Raw genomic sequence first — 16,657 nt, 5'->3', positions numbered from 1 at the left:
TGGCCTCAGGTAAATCCTTTAACCCATCAGAGCAGGGGCATATCCCATCAGATTAGAGTTCTCATCCTTGGCCAAGAATTCTACTCGACTATTTAATAGCTTAATCCAAATTCTCTCCATTTACCTGAAGTTTGTCAGCATCTTGAACTGGATTGAGCCTGTTAGGAAAGTAAAAAGAATAACGTTAAGAATATCATGTGGTAACTTTTTGTTTTGGCAAAGAATGTCTTTTATTGTGGCCATCTACTAGCAAACTGTGATGGAATAAAGAACTACTGTTGAATAGAATCCCTATTTTTAAAAAGGCACAATCTCCAAATTTCCTGACACTTGGGAACCACCTAGATTTCCAGCCAGGAGTAAAATGAATAGTGAAACACATTCATGTACTCTGGAAATCCATTTAACAGAATGTCAGCAGCCACCACTTTTCCGGTTTTATTAGCATGGGATAATGATCAACTTTAGAAAAAATAAACATTACTGGCAGCAGTTATCTGCCTAGAAAACAACAACAACAAAAAACCAGAAGCACCCTAGCCGGTTTGGCTCAGTGGCTAGAGCGTGGGTGGGCCTGCGCCGGAAGAGTTCCAGGTTCGATTCAGGTCAATGGCACATGCCGGGTTGTGGGCTCAGATCCCAGGTGGTGTGCAGAAGGCAGCTGGATCAATGATTCTCATCATTGATTTTTCTCTCTCTCTTCCTTCTTCTCTGAAATAAATAAAAATATATTAAAAAAACAACACACACACACACACAAAGCTTTAATGGATTTTAAAACCAAAGGAAGCCAGACAGTTGTTTGCCCAGAGCCAGAGCCCAAGCATTGAGAACAGGCGTCCTCCCTTGCTCAGCTTCCACAATCCTTAAATAGACACACGCTGCCCGGCTCTCAGTGCATGCATCTTTCTCAGATGGAATTGTTTAAACAGTTTGGCTCAACACCGAAGGCAGCTGTACAACAAAGCCCGGCCATGGCCTTTCCCTGTGTGGCGGTGCGACCCACCAGAGACGGAGGCACTGGGGCAGCAAGCGTCGTCCGTGTGCTGAGAACACAGCCTGCAACACACGACTTCCCTCTTTAGAAGCGTGATAAAAATAGACGCCCTCTCGGGTTGCCTAATCAGTAAAAGGATCTTGCACAACTGAGGCCAACACGTACACCACACCAGCCTCGCATTTAGAAAGGAGATTGCTAAGTAGTATCTCCGAGGGCTGCAAGGATTCCTTCGTTCGCTCACTGAACTCTAAATTGACTTTCTCCTACAGCAATATGTACGGAGTAACGAACCCTTCGTGTGCCCACTGAGCCCCAAACTTGGTGCTTCCTGGAGACAAAGCTTTCCCGGGGCAGCCGTGCGTGTTGATCTTGGTGGAACCCGTGGTCCAGATGCTCCCGCAGGACTCGCCCCTGGACCTTTAGAAAAGCCCATCCACCGTGGCAAGGGCAGGGCAATCGTGGCGGGAGAGTGTGGGCGAAATTACCCCCGTTCGTTGCCGACACCGTCATTACCCTGCTCCGCACGGAAGCGCAGCGCCTTCCAGACCCGGGATGGCAGCCGCGTCCTAAACTGGCTACGCCGGGTCATCAGAGCCCTGGGCAGGGCACCGCCCGGGTCAGGCTAATCCTCCAAATGCTAACGTTCCCATGAAAAGACGTTCTCAGCTCCCTGTGGTCCGATCCCTGGGGCGTCGGGGCCACGGGCACGAGAGATGCCAGGCTCCCGGGCACTGGGGAAAAGGGGGACCCGAGGTGCCACGAGGGTGCGTCCCGGGGCGGGAGCGTCCCCAGCACCGCGGTGGGGTCCCCACCCAAGTGGGCCTATCAGAGAGGCTCCCCTGTGGGCTCCATCCCCGGAGCTGGCAGCGCCTCTCCCCAGGGGTCGCCGGGCTGGGGCCGAACCCCGATCTTGGCGGCACAGACGGGGCACGCCCGGGACAACAAGGGCACCCCTAGGGTCGCCGGAGAGACACCCCCCCCCCCCCCCAGCCACGTGGCCGCTCCGGCGTCGAACCACACAGGAGCCACTCACCCAAGTCGCGCGCCGCGGCCGAAAGGGGAGGGCGCCAGAGAAACCAAGTTTAAAAGGGGCCTGGGCTGTCAGCACCGGAGGCAGCCAACCAAAAAGTTGCCCGGGTGCCCCTCCCGGCCCAGCATCCGCCCCCACCCAGCACCCGCCCGGCTCCCGCCCCGCCCGCGGCCCCCGGAGGCCTCGCGCGCCCCCTGCCGGCGGCCTGGGGAACGCGGGGCGGGCGCCGGCCCAGTCCCCCAGCCCCGGCCCAGAGACTGCGGACTCGGGGGAATCCACCCCTAACACCTCCCTGGGTGTGGTGTCCATGTACCTCCCTGCAGGTTCGAGAAGCTCCTGACGTTCACATAATGTTAGGTACCCGCCGCGCCCCGAATACCCCATGCCTGCCTTCCCCTAGGGTGGCCTGCAGGTCACAGAGGGACAGAGGGACAGAGGAGCCCTCCCCAGCCTCACTCTCACACGTTGTTTTATCTGCAACCTGCCCTTGGGATTTTGGGATTTGGGTTTAGGGCAACGGGTATTATAGAGGCCTGGCTCTGCCCGGCGTCGTGCTGGGCGCTGGGGTGTGAGGGTCAATGAGACACTGCCCCTGCCGTTAAGGAACCTAAGGTGAGGTCCATCCGCCGACAGGAGCCCACATAGCGTGCCAGGGACGCGGCACAAAGCAAGCCCCCCGCTGAGGACTCAGTGAAGGCTTCCCGCCGGAGGGGGTACTTAGCTGAGTCTAGCATTCCCAGGAGGAGCTGACAACACATCAAACATACGAGAGGGGGAAACCAGAGGCCTAGAGAGTTGAAGAGCCATAGAGTAGAAGGGACTTGACACATCATCCAGGGTTTCTCTGCTGGAGTGCAGCCGGCCTTAGGCTCTTCTCCAATGGCAGAGTTGTCATGGTGTTGGAATATCAGCTCCATGAGGACTCCTCCACGGAATCCCCAGAATTCAGCCTCATTAGTGCCTGAGTAAGTGGGAAATGACTCAGGGCAAGAGATTTGCCATTTATCCTCCATATGCCTTTAGAGTTGGGTAGACACTATAAAGCTCTTCTAGGCTCACATGGTAGGTAGCAGTGGTGGGGTCTTACCCAGGCTGTAGCTTTCCTAGGTCACCTTGCGTGTGCCTTTATCCCTGCATTCCCAGTCCTTGGCCCAGGGTTTGGTGCTGTCAGTGGATTTCCCCTCTCAGTGTGTATTTGGCCGGCCTTTCTAGAGCAGGCATCCCCAGGCATCAGGTGTTGGGTACCTCTTTGCTGACAGAGGGGAGCCACCCCTCCAGCCCCCCACACTTCCCACCCACCCGTCTGACCCTGTTTCTCTGTAGAGGAACTTGTGTTGGATAATGCCGATAGCCTCTGCCCACACGCTCCTCATTCCCTTCCAGAAGAGAAGACATTCCAATAAAATCCTGTGCTAACATGAATTTTTAGAGCATGCAAACTAGGGTAGGCTTGTTGGTTTCCCTCCCCTGCTTGTCCCCTGTTCCCAGTGAAACAGGCCAAGATTCCGATCTTCTCTGATGGGAGGGGAGACGGGACAAGAAGCGATCACTTGGAAGCCGCTGAGGAGTCCCTCCCCTTTGCCCCTGCGTTTTTCCAATAGTCCAGACCAAGTGGGAGATTATTTCTCATTAACCCCAATGCAGTAACACGATCCTGCATTTTACTCACTCTAAATGCTTCCCCCCCACATGTTATGGCAGGTGACATCCAATGACTCATCTTTCTCAAAGAACAGCAAATCCATTAGAAAGATGTTAGCTGTGAGGATTCACGTTCATTTTCTCCCCTCAGTGCCCGGGACTAGTTTAAGGAAATGGTGACTCAAGGTCTGGACTGAGAAGAGGGATAGAACAGACAGCTCTAAAGACTCGATCTTATCAGTAGGAAAGCTAACACTTTAATTTCCATTCTGTCTTATGCCTGAGTGGGTTCTGAGCATGGAAGGGGAAGAAAGCACATTATTTATGGCCCTCCCCAAACCCTGCAGTTGCCTGACCCTAAGACTCCCTTGTTCTCTACGGACTAACATTAGACATATCTAGGACATTTACTTTTGCAAATTAATGGGGCCATTCATTTACTCTTGTCTTTGTGTTTAGTGCAAATTTATTGTGTTATGGTAGTGTAGAGTCAGAAGTTAAAGCAATGACTGACATTATTTATGATTTAAATGATCACTCCAGTTGGGTAACATTTTAATTAGTGTCATTGGGCTGTTTGCCACATGCAGGCCTCAGCTCAGCAGCCTGCCTTTTCCAAGCAGCTGTAGGCTTGTTTTCAAGCCAAGAGAGAATGTCTGCTCTCCCTGGGGCCTATTGGTTTTATCTGCCTAAATAAATGGTGCAGATGATCAGTAATTAGAGGCTGTGCAGCAAAGTCTCCTGGAAGCCCTGGAATACAGATGTGCTTGTTTCTGACCCCCACATGGGTTCAAACACTCTTTTTTTTTTTTTTTTAATACTCACCAGAGGATATTTTTTCATTGATTTTAGAGAGTGGAAGAGAGAGGAAAAGACAGAGGAAATATCAATGTGAAAGAAACACATCGATTGGTTGCCTCCTGCACGTGCCCCGACCAGGACCCAGGCCAGGGAGGAGCCTGCAACCAAGGTATGTGCCCTTGACTGGAATTGAGCCCGGGACCCTTCGGTCTGCAGGGCTGACGCTCTATCCACTGAGCCAAACTGGCTAGGGCCAAACAGACCATTTTTTTAAATTCCCTCTCAGGTTTATTTTTTTACAAACCAGAGCACTGTTGGTCACAATACTTCCAAGAAATATATGAATAATGGTGTAAAGTAGAATTCTATTTAATTACACATTCAATATATTAAATATGCCACTTTTATTGATAAGAATGATCTGGTTTGTTGTAAAATAATTAAAATGGAAACATACTTTAATGCCACATCTTTCTGCAACTAACCTCTCATTTTGTTGTTTATCTTTGTAGCAAAACTCTTCAAAAGCATTGTCTATGTTTGTCTCCAATTCCCCCCCCCCCCCGAATTGAATTATATTGGGCAGCCTTTGAAATGGTCCCCAGTGGCCCCATATCCTGCTATGTATGCCCTTGGGTGATTCCCACCCCCTTGAGTGCTGCCTGGGCTTAGTGAATTTCTTTTACGGAATAGAATCAGCAAAAGTGATGGGATGGCATATGAAAAGATGCTCCACATCACATGTCACAAATTAAAACAACAATAATATGCTGTTATACTTTATTAGAATGGCTAAATTTCAAAACATTGACATCATCAAATGCTGGTGAGGATGTAGAACAACAGGAACTTTTATTTCTTGCTGGTGGGAATGCAGAATGGTACAGGCACTTTGGAAGATAGCAGTTCTTTACAAAATTAAACAGACTCTTATCATACAATCCAGCAATCCTGGCCCTTGATATTCACCCAAAGAAGTTGAAAATTCATATGCATGCAAAAACCTACAAACAGATATTTATCATAGCTTTATTCACAATTGCCAAAAGCTTGCAAGCAACCAAAATGTCCTTCAATAGGTGAGTGGATGGATAAACTGTACATCCAGGTGATGGAATATTATTCTGTGCTAAAAAAAAAAAATGCTCAATCGTTATTCACAGTGGCCAAGACATGGAAACAACCCAAGTGTCCTGTGATAAGAGGACTGGATAAAGAATTGTGGCACATATACACAATGGAATACTACTCAGCCATAAGAAAGGATGAAATAGCGCCATTTGCAACAACATGGATGGACCTTGAGAACACTATGCTAAGCAAAATAAGTCAGTCAGAAAAAGCTAAGAACCATATGATTTCACTTATATGTGGGATATAAAATGGAAACTCGTGAACACAGACAGCAGTGTGGTGGTTGCCAGAGGAAAGGGGGTCGGGGGAGAAAGCGGTGCTAATATAAGGTGATAGGAGAAGATATAACTTGGGTGGTGGGTACACGGTGCAATATACAGATCTTGTAACATAGAAACCCACATGTTCATGTGGACCAATATCACCCCAATAAGTTGAATAATAATAATAAAAAAGAAATGTTCTATCAAGCCAAGAAAAGACACGGAGAGAGATTAAATAGACATTACTAAGTGAAAGAAAGCCAATCCCAAAAGTTTACCTACTGTGTGATTCCAACTATATGACATTTTGGAAGAGGCAAGCTTTTAGTTTAATCATATGTGTTGCTCCAGGACAATGGAAAGAGTTCTTTTACCTCTTACAGCTTGAGGGAAATAGTCTCAAGTTGGCCAATTCCACAGTGTATGATACACAGTCACTGGGGATATAATGCCTGTAGTCTATTTAGGAAGAATGCCACATAAATAAATATTGATAAATCAACCGGAGAGAGTGGAGGCACCGCGAGGAAGTGCTCATCTTGCCCTGGACAGGGGCCGGGAGCAAAACAAGGGAGATTACATCTTGGAGTAGATGACTTGAGTGGACTTTAAAAAGGGGGTGTGGGAAGGCATTTCTGGCAGAGGCGACAGCAAGAGATAAGAGAGAATATGGTGCCTTCAAGGAACAATGGATCTTTAATCTTTTATCCTAAAACCCAGTCCTTCTGAATATAATGCTTCTTCTATGTCAGGCAGGGAACACGTGGAGATGCACTTGAAAAGATGGAGAAGCCGGTGAACCGAGAGACGGCGTTCCGAACGGAAAGAACAGAGCCTCCAGAATCCTGCAACCGGCGAAACCAGGCGGTTCCTAAACCTGGAGGTGAACTTGAGCCTCTAGAGAGCAGACTCGACCACGCATGCGCCTGTGATAGACAGCGCCGCGGCGGGCCCGAGGCGGGTTCCGGGCGATGAATTACGACCTCTGCTGGCGACGCTCACGACTCGTGCCGTAAAAGTCGCGTGTGGCGCCTGCGCACACCCCTCTCTTTCCTCGGAGGGAGGACTCCGCCGCGGCAGTGGGTGCTCGCAGCGCCGCCCGGGCCGTCACCATGGTGAAGCTGAGCAAAGAGGCCAAGCAGAGGCTGCAGCAGCTCTTCAAGGGCGGCCAGTTTGCCATCCGCTGGGGCTTTATCCCTCTCGTGATTTACCTGGGTCAGTGGGAGAAGAACGCGTGAGGAGACGGGCGGGCGGGGAGTGCGGAGGCGGCGCCTCCATGTTTGGCTTCTGGGGCGGGAGAGAGAAATGTGGCCACGCTGTGTCACGTTCCAGGTCCTTTGAGGCCGTGGGGTCCAGTGGGGTCGGTCCAACTTGAGTGCGAGTTCCTGTTTGGGCAAACTTTTTGACTCGAGGGCCACAATGGGTTCTTAAACTGGACCGGAGGGCCGGAACAAAAGCATGGATGGAGTGTTTGTGTGAACTAATATAAATTCAAAGTAAACATCATTACATAAAAGGGTACGGTCTTTTTTTTTTTTTTAGTTTTATTCATTTCAAACGGGCCGGATCCGGCCCGCGGGCCGTAGTTTGCCCACGGCTTAGACCTTTGAGTATTTCTATGGCCTGTCACACGCCACGCAGTCCCTCCATTTTTGCTTTTACATCTGCTAAGCGGAGGTGACATGCTTTGCAGGCTTGTTGGGAGAGTGAGGCGGACTAAGGAACAGCATGTGAAAGCGACACATTGCACTCTGGCACCAGGTGGGTTTTCAGGGCGTTCGTCCTCACCTGTCCAGGTGGGCCTGGCGCGAGAGAGGCCTGTAACGCGGACACGCCACCGCCTGGAAGCACGACCGCCTGGAAGCACGACGATGACAGTCGTTGCTGGATGCCGGTGCTTCCTCCTCTGCACCAAGAAGGGCGGGGGTGACTTTATTCCGGGACCCACTGCACGGGCAAGAAGCCGAGCCGCAGAGAAGTTGGTTCCTTGGCGGAAGGCCACACAGCTGTGAACTCAGGCAGGCCATCAGGGCCCATACTCTTTTTTTTTTTTTTTTTTAAATATATTTTATTGATTTTTTACAGAGAGGAAGAGAGAGAGAGAGAGGGAGTTAGAAACATTAATGAGAGAGAAACATCGATCAGCTGCCTCCTGCACGCCCCCTCCTGGGGATGTGCAAGGTACATGCCCTTGACCGGAATCGAACCTGGGACCCTCCTGTCCGCAGGCCAATGCTCTATCCACTGAGCTAAACAGGTCAGGGCAGGGCCCATACTCTTAACCTTTATGCTGTACTGCAAAGATTTGTAAGTGCCCAGGCATTTATTTTTCATCCAGGGCTGCACATTGGGACTTTATCTTGTTTCTAACCTTGCGTCGTTTTTTTTTCTTTTCTGTTTAATCTTATTGCCCTGCTCAGGCAACATGGTGGGAAGGAAACAGCCCCAGCGCTGTCAGTTTGAGCATCAGGTTTGACATTTACTAACACTCAGTTTCACACTTCAAAACCCTATGATTTTTAGCTTCCTATCTGTTTTAGGTGCCTTGCCCAAGAGAAAGTACAAGAGCCTTTGATTATGCTGGATGTTCCCCATGAATTGCAAGCCAACTGATAGACTGGGAATACTTAAGTATCCAGGGCTTAAAAAAGATTTTTTTCCTCCCTTATCTTGAATACTTTTTTTTTTAAAGCATTACTTTTCCAGATTTTAGTAACTTTTTTTAAGTATCAAGGATTAAATAATTGACAGGTTTTACTGTTACAGTCTAGACCAGTGATGGCGAACCTATGACATGTGTGTCAGAGGTGACATGTGAACTCATTTTTTTGGTTGACTTTTCTTTGTTAAATGGCATTTAAATATATAAAATAAATATCAAAAATATAAGTCTTTGTTTTACTATGGTTGCAAATATCAAAAAATTTCTATATGTGACACAGCACCAGAGTTAAGTTAGGGTTTTTCAAAATGCTGACACGCCGAGCTCAAAAGGTTCGCCATCACTGGTCTATGCTGTTACCCCTCTTCCCGACTTTCAAATGGTAGAAGGGCCCCATTTCGCTGGTGGGACAGTGGGACCAGCTCTCGTTTTAGCTAAGAAAGGTAGAGGGGCTTTGATTCTTCCCCTTAATTGTGCCATTTTCTTTTTCCATTGTGTATGTGGGGTCCTGTTGTCGACTGCTCTTGGTCTCTGTCCTTTGGTTTCTTTGTTGCTTTATAAGTCTTTTCATCTACTTTAAAAATATATATATATATATATTTTATTGATTTTTTTTTTTTTTTTACAGAGAGAAAGGGAGAGGGATAGAGAGTTAGAAACATCAATGAGAGAGAAACATCGATTAGCTGCCTCCTGCACACCCCCTACTGGGGATGTGCCAGCAACCAAGGTACATGTCCTTGACCGTAATTGAACCTGGGAACTTTTTTTTTTTTTACTTTTAATTTCTTTATTTATTAAGGTATTACATATGTGTCCTTATCTCCCCCATTTCCCACCCACCCCCCACCCCCACTCATGCCCACACCCCCCTGTTGTCTCTGTCCATTGGTTAGGCTTATATGCATGCATACAAGTCCTTTGGTTGATCTCTCCCCCTTACCCCCACCCTCCCCTACCTTCCCTCTGAGGTTTGAAGTTCTGATCAATGATTCTCTGTCTCTGGATCTGTTTATGTTGTTCATTATTCCTCCTCTTTTTGAGATTCCTTTTCTTCTTCCCAGAAAGCTGTGGCTGGTTGCTACAATCTGTGCATCAAGAGCTTTGGTCTGAAGAGTAGATAATGCTTTTCTTTTCCATCCTAGAATTTGTTTTCCTTTTTGTGCGCACTGGCTATATTCTCTTTCCTAGGATTACCATTGTGGTATTTTCACCCTAGCATCCAACTCAGGTTGAGATTGACATTGGGGCTATTTTTTCAGTACTTCTCCTTGTTAATGGCCTTTTTTCTTACACTGTTATATAAATTTATGTCTAACCTAGTTTCCAGGTTGTTTCTTTTACTTCTCCATCTCCCTTCTCACTAAAACCTGCAATTGTGGATTGATTTTCTTGTGTAGTTTAGGTTAAAACATACCTTTTTTAGGACTTCAGGGAGTACAGTGGGATTATAGTGCTATAAAATAGGACATAATAAAGAATCAGTTTGGACATTTACCAACAAAAAGATTTTAATGAGCCATCTGTTGGAAGACAGTTTTCCACAGTGTCTTGAATTTCTGCAATTTCTTGTGAACAGAGGCTCTGACTACCTTTGTTCCATGTTAACTATTTAAGGACGCGTTTGTAGAATGAACAGCCTTGGGCAATAGTATCTCCCTCCAGAACAAAGAGGAGACATGCGTACTGCCCATTATGAAAGACTCTGGTTCCCTAAATTCAGGGTTGTCTCCGATATGATGGTACTCTGACTATTGCTGTAGCTGGGAGTAATAAATGGTTCTTTGTTTCTGACTAGGAATATGGCAGACAAGTTTGTTGTCTTGAAAAATGGGATAAAATTTCATACCCCTCATAGTTCTTGACACCAACTCTAATTTTAATAAATTATTTCAGCAAATTTATATATGTTGTCCAATTAATTAATAAACGTTTTTAAAATTTTTTGTTAATCCTTGCCTGAGGATATTTTTCCCATTGATTTTTAGAGAGAGAGAGAGAGGGAGAGAGAGAAACATTCATGTGTGAGAGGCACATTATTATCTGCACCCACCCTGAATGGGGGCCTGGGATTGACCTGCAATCCCTGACCAGGAATCAAACCTGAGACTCGTTGGTGTATAGGCTGACACTGTACCATTGAGACACACTGGCCAGTGGTAATAAACATTTTAAATGGTAAAAGGTTTATTTAATCATACTTGTAATAAGAATGTTGACTTGATTAGGTTAAACAAAACTGAATGTTAAGGTTTATTTAATCATGCTTATAATAAGAATAGACTTTTAATTAGGTTGTTAAATAATAACTTGAATATCCTATATAATAAAAGGGTAATATGCAAGTAGACCGAATGGCGGAACAACCAGTCTCTTATGATGCGTACTGACTACCAGGGGGCCGACGCTCAGGAGTTGCCCCCTGGTGGTCAGTGCACTCCCACAGGGGGAGCACTGCCTAGCCAGAAGCCAGGCTCCACAGTTGCGCTAAGGATGTCCAACTGACGGCTATGGGGAGCGGGCCTAAGCTGTCAGTTGGACATCCCCCAAGGGCTCCCGGACTGCTAAAGGGCACAGGCCGGCTGAGGGACCCTCTCCCCGCCGCCCCCCCCCCCCCAACCCACCTCTCCCCCGGTGCATGAAAGTTGTGCACCGGGCCTCTAGTATTTTATAATGAAAGATAGTACATGCTAAGGGCTCCTGTGCTAAATTGTGTGTATAATAGGAAGAAGGTAGTTTGTCTTCCCTACTGATTGGTCCTGGACATAATAGATTAGAAATTGTTCTGTAGCATAGGTAAGTCAAGATAAAGCTGATAGCTTGGGATATCATTCCAGCTACTCTAGGTTATTGAAAAAGACAGTCTTGATTGTAAATTTTTTGTCTGCTGGGGTTTTAATTAGTATTCTTTTTTTTTCTCTCCTCCTTTCCCCTCTCTCTCAGGATTTAAGAGGGGTGCAGATCCTGGAATGCCTGAACCAACTGTTTTGAGGTACTGTCCTTACAAATAAACATTTCAGGGCAGATGTTCATATGTTAGTGCTGAGTCATCGGGAAGCAGAATAGTAGTAGTGGTAGGCATTGTAATGGAGCTTTACCAGTTGTTATAGTTTTGGGCTATTGGAATACTGCAGCATTTTGCAGACCAGTTTAGCCTGTTAGCAGGTAAGTACTTTCTCTCCCCCTTCCTAATTTTTGTTTACTGTATCATAACTGAAATGAAGCATATTTTTAATTTTTAAAAAATGTTATCTTTATTGTTGAAAGTATTACAGATTTCCTCCTTTTTATCCCCCAGACTCCCTTCTCCCCACGTCCATTCCTTCACCCCACTGTTGTCTGTGTCCATGGGTTACGCATATAAATTCTTTGGTTGACCTCTTTCCTTCCCTCTGAGAATCCTCAGAATGTTGCAGTGAAGCATATTTTTTTTTTTAAAAAGCAATAATTTTATCATCCTACCACTTTAAAAGGTAAACTTTTAAATTTCCCATATTTCCATCTTAACCTTATTCAGATAAATACAACTTTTTATATCATTCTAATAAGAGTACATAGTATTTTATTGTCTTCACCTAAAATTAGAGTTGATATCCTATATATTTTCCAGGTTTTGATTACTTTGGTATTTCGGTTTTTCAGTATTTTACATAATAATATAATGAACATTTTTATGCACCTAGATTTTATAGGTTTTGATTTGGTTCCTTATAATAAATTCTCATGGGATTAATATGTCAACTATATAAGCACTTATGGTTCTGAAAATGCATTGTCAGATTTCTCTCTCAGAAACAACCTTGCCAGTGCTTGATAAGCACTTGCAAAAACTACACACACGCATAGGTACAAAGAGTAGACATATTCCTATACTGACACATGTATGTATATATGTATACTTATGAAAACTATTCATATGTGTGTATGCACATACATATATATAAAGGCAGAATCTAGAGCAGCAGGTTTGTTCTATAGGAGGGACTGATAGTTTTGGCACTCTAATGGCTAGGACCCCTGCACAGTTGCTGTGGGATTTCAACGTGACCCTCTATTTTACAGACATTTCATGTGGATTGCCCTAACAGACTTTTTATCAGCCATTCTAGGTCTTCAGTTTCTTCAAACTCCTACTTGAAGCCATTTTTTCTAGGGGCAGAAAATACTAATGGCAATATTATTGTCACTTAACAATGTGTCACCCACTGTTTCAGGTGCTTTATATACAATATTTCTAATTGTCCCTTCAGTTCTTCGGAGCAGTCACAGTTGGTAGGTGGTGGAATATGAGTATGTGTGTCTCCAAAGCCTACACTCTTTCCACTGGGTCACGTGGCCTCCCTCAGATGATCTTACCTCTTACTGTAATTAGCACAGTGCCATCTGATAGGAATTTCCTCTACCCTCTCTGCCTTATCAGCCTCTTATCTAAGAGGAAAGGGTCTTTTTGCCTGAGATGAGCACCCTATGTACCTTCAACTTGTCCATTTCTGCAGTTAATTCTCTTTTCCCTAATAAAGTGCTTTAATAAATGGTCTTCACTCACTGCTACCTTTCTTCACTTCCCTCCCTCCCTTTAACCTCCTACAGTTCACCTTTATGCTATGGCTGTTAAAACTGCTTTCAGAGATCACCACTAAGTTCCTTTTTCCTTAGCTTTTACTCTTCGAACTGCCATTTCCTTTTTTTGTAAAATGGGGACTTGAGATAATGTGTCTGCTATTTACTAGCTGATTGACCTTAGACTAGTTGTTTCCTTAGAGAAATGTTGCCTTAGGAGATGTTATCAGAGATGGGCGACTGGGTCAGACTGAGGGAACATTTTTCCAAGCACTGGAAGTTGCCAGCAGGTATCTTTCCCCAAGAGGCTAGTAACCTTTCTAAAATGAAGTTTCCTCTTTTATAAGTTGGGCAAAATACTAGTTCATATGATTGCCATGAGGCTTGATTAAGAATACTGTATGTGAAGTATTAACAGTACTTGGCAAGTAATATGTGAGCAATAAACTGTTAATAGTGATTTTTAATCATTTTTGTGTCATCTCCTTTACCTCATTTCTTTAAAAAATATATTTTTATTGATTTCAGAGAGGAAGGGAGAGAGAGAGAGAAACATCAATGATGAAGTGAACCATCGATCAGCTGCCCCCTACACGCCACACACTGGGGATTGAGCCCACAGCCTGGGCATGTGCCCCGACTGGGAATTGAACTGTAACTTCCTGGTTCATAGGTTGATGCTCAACCATTGAGCCATACCGGCTGGGCCTTTACCTCATTTCTTTCTCCTATGGGAACAGTGCTCTACTGCGAGATGGTGTTTGCCAATTCCAGAATGAACTGTATATTTTCATGCCTTTGTCCATGTGCTTGTGCTCCCTTGGCCTGGAATGCTCCTTCCCCTCTGTTTCCATTTGAAAATGTACTTCTAGAAAAGCCCAATCTCAAATGTCACCTCTTCCCTAAATCATTTTCTCCTTCTTCCAGCTAAAGCTAGTCTGTTTTTGTGTTCCTATAGTATTATTTTCTGCCATTCTCTGCTTATATTATGGTTGTTGTGTATTTACATTACATTTTGTCCTGTAAGCACCTAAAGTAGCTGCCAACAGTGTTGCATCAATCAGTCCGCTCACCCGGACGTCTTGGTGGGCTTTTTGCATCTTGTGGTACCATTTTCAGACTGGACCTGCATGCTGGACAGTAGCATTTTTGTGTGTGTCCCAAGTGATCCGGGATCCAGAGGTGGGGACAGAGTGTGCCCTTTGGTTGTACTTTTTGGTTTCATTTATCCCACCAAGAGTTGATCCTGGTTGCAAACTAGATGGAGCAACTGCCCCTTGCTTTTTCATTTCTTCACCTTAGTGTCTTCTCAGCGCGCCTTGCTGGTGCTGACTCCCTTTTCTGTCGTTATGGGCATCTCTGGTTTCCTTCCAGGAGTATCTGTGTTTAGGAAAGAATTGACTAAGTGTCTGAAGAGAATTATCCAGTTATAGCGTTTCATATACTGTGCTGTTTGCACTGGGGAGGCTGCCTTATTTGTACCCTGAAAGAAGCAATGATAGCTGCTAGGGTTTTACTAATGTGAAGTTTATTGTTCATTAACATAAAGTTCGTTGTTTATGTATGAATTTATTTATGTAATAGTTATATAAATAATGTAGTTCATGATTTACTGGTCTGGTTTTTTTTTTTTTTTTTGCTAATTAGTTGGGTTCCTTGAGATGAGGAAAATACTCGTTTTCATGCACCTCACCCAGGATGGTGCATTGCATGTGGTCAACAAATGTTGCTTGATAACGCATTTAAAATGCAGTTCTTTAATGAATAAGGCAATATTTTAGTAAAACATTGTTTAGGTAAAATATGTCAATACTACTAAGGTTCATTAAGAGAATCATTGTTCCCATTATCTGTATAAAGCCAAGGAAGGTTTTCTTTTCCTCTTTATTTTGGATGCTCATTACCGTTGAGGAGATCTTACTAGATGAATAATTTATTTTCATATCTTAACTGTATTTATAAATACTTGGCGTTTAATGAGAGATTTTAATACACTTTTGAAAATTGGAAATAGAAGAGTGTTGGTTTTTTTCTTAGACAAAGGAAAAATACTTTTAAAAAATTTTACAGAATACTCAAATTGTCATCTTGTGGTGCAATTTTATTGCCATATTACTAAGAATCACATCTTTAATCGATAAGATTTAGAAATAAAACACCTCTTATCTCTTTCCTGGATCCTGTTGCTTAGTCAGCAAATGATTCAGGAGGTTGGGCTAGTTCAGTGATGGCTAACCTTTTGAGCTCGGTGTGTCAGCATTTTGAAAAACCCTAACTTAACTCTGGTGCCATGTCACATATAGAATTTTTTTTGATATTTGCAACCATAGTAAAACAAAGACTTATATTTTTTATATTTATTTTATATATTTAAATGCCATTTAACAAAGAAAAATCAACCAAAAAAATGAGTTTGCGTGTCACCTCTGACACGCATGTCATAGGTTTGCCATCACTGGGCTAGTTAGTGGGTGGAATGTTTGGGGTAAGAATTAGGTGAGGCAGAAATGAAGGCTGACTGCTTTTGGGATGTGTGTGGGCTAATGGTTAAGAGCACCTGGGTCACATCCCACTCTGCCACTAACAATATGTAACCATATCAAAGCCTCAGTTTCAGCTTCTTTAAAATAGGGATCATAACTAAGAGTTGTGAACTTTCTGTATATTGTCTGACCCATAGAAAGCATTCAATAAATGTGTTTTTTAATTTTACTGATGTTACATCTAGTAATGATACAGGTTTATTTTCTGGGCTCATCAGTCCATGTTAATGAAAATCATTATCATATATCTTTTATTGACCTCCTCAACTTATATTTTCCTTTTTGTTTATATAACAGGTAACTACTGTCAAAACTAACAAAATTGTATTTCTTTAAATATAGGTTTCTATGTTTGATTTTTCCTTTTGTTCAATGAGATTGATCTTTCTCTTCTAGTAACTGAATTTGGTAGACAAGTAAACACAGACATGAATGTATAAAATCTAGTTCTTAAACTATGTTTAAGAAGTTTTTACTTTGGGGTTTAATTTCTTTCTCCTCTTCACAAACATTTTAGCTTACTTTGGGGATAAAGGACTGTTTGGTCATCTGGATTTGGAAGCAATCAATGGACAGTAACAACATGGAAGGTGTGCCCTCTGGCTGGCATAAGAGATGGGACGTCGTTCACACGTTCACCAATTGAATGGCACAGGGCTCTTCTCAGATGCATCTGGCAGAGTGGAGCCTCTACTGACTGATTTATGGTGGACTGGATCAAAATAAATATTTTTTAACAATGTTATGTGTTGAGTCCTTTTTGAATTGAACACAGTAGTACTGTTAAGTAAAAATTTAGCCTTTTAGTACTTTTTCAAAACAGGGAATCTGGCCTTAACTGGTTTGGCTCAGTAGATAGAGCGTCGACCTGTGGACTGAGGGATCCCAGGTTCGATTCCGGTCAAGGGCACATACCCAGGTTGTGGGCTCGATCCCCAGTGGGGGGCATGCAGGAGGCAGCCAATCAATGATTCTCTGTCATCATTGATGTTTCTATCTTTCCCTCTCCCTTCCTCTCTGAAA

General features: G+C 44.3%; 1 long non-coding RNA gene and 1 other non-coding gene across 2 annotated transcripts; one reads left to right on the top strand and one right to left on the bottom strand.

Moving 5' to 3' along the window:
- LOC139017131 (small nucleolar RNA SNORD93) lies at positions 1 to 74 on the bottom strand. Its single transcript, XR_011472797.1, has one exon. It is a non-coding gene; the product is annotated as a small nucleolar RNA SNORD93 (small nucleolar RNA).
- An 8,195-nt stretch (positions 75 to 8,269) lies between these two features.
- Positions 8,270 to 16,379, top strand: LOC139016406 (uncharacterized). The gene is made up of 3 exons (XR_011472667.1): positions 8,270 to 8,339; positions 11,475 to 11,523; positions 16,152 to 16,379. It is a non-coding gene; the product is annotated as an uncharacterized lncRNA (long non-coding RNA).
- Positions 16,380 to 16,657: the final 278 nt, after the last annotated feature.

Source organism: Myotis yumanensis, unplaced genomic scaffold, assembly GCF_028538775.1.
Source record: "Myotis yumanensis isolate MYYU_CA2020_CCGP unplaced genomic scaffold, mMyoYum1.0.hap1 SCAF_9, whole genome shotgun sequence".
In the NCBI taxonomy this organism is placed as follows: domain Eukaryota; kingdom Metazoa; phylum Chordata; class Mammalia; order Chiroptera; family Vespertilionidae; genus Myotis; species Myotis yumanensis.
The sequence above is the reverse complement of the archived record's forward strand: the minus strand, read 5'-3'. Positions and strand labels throughout refer to the sequence as shown.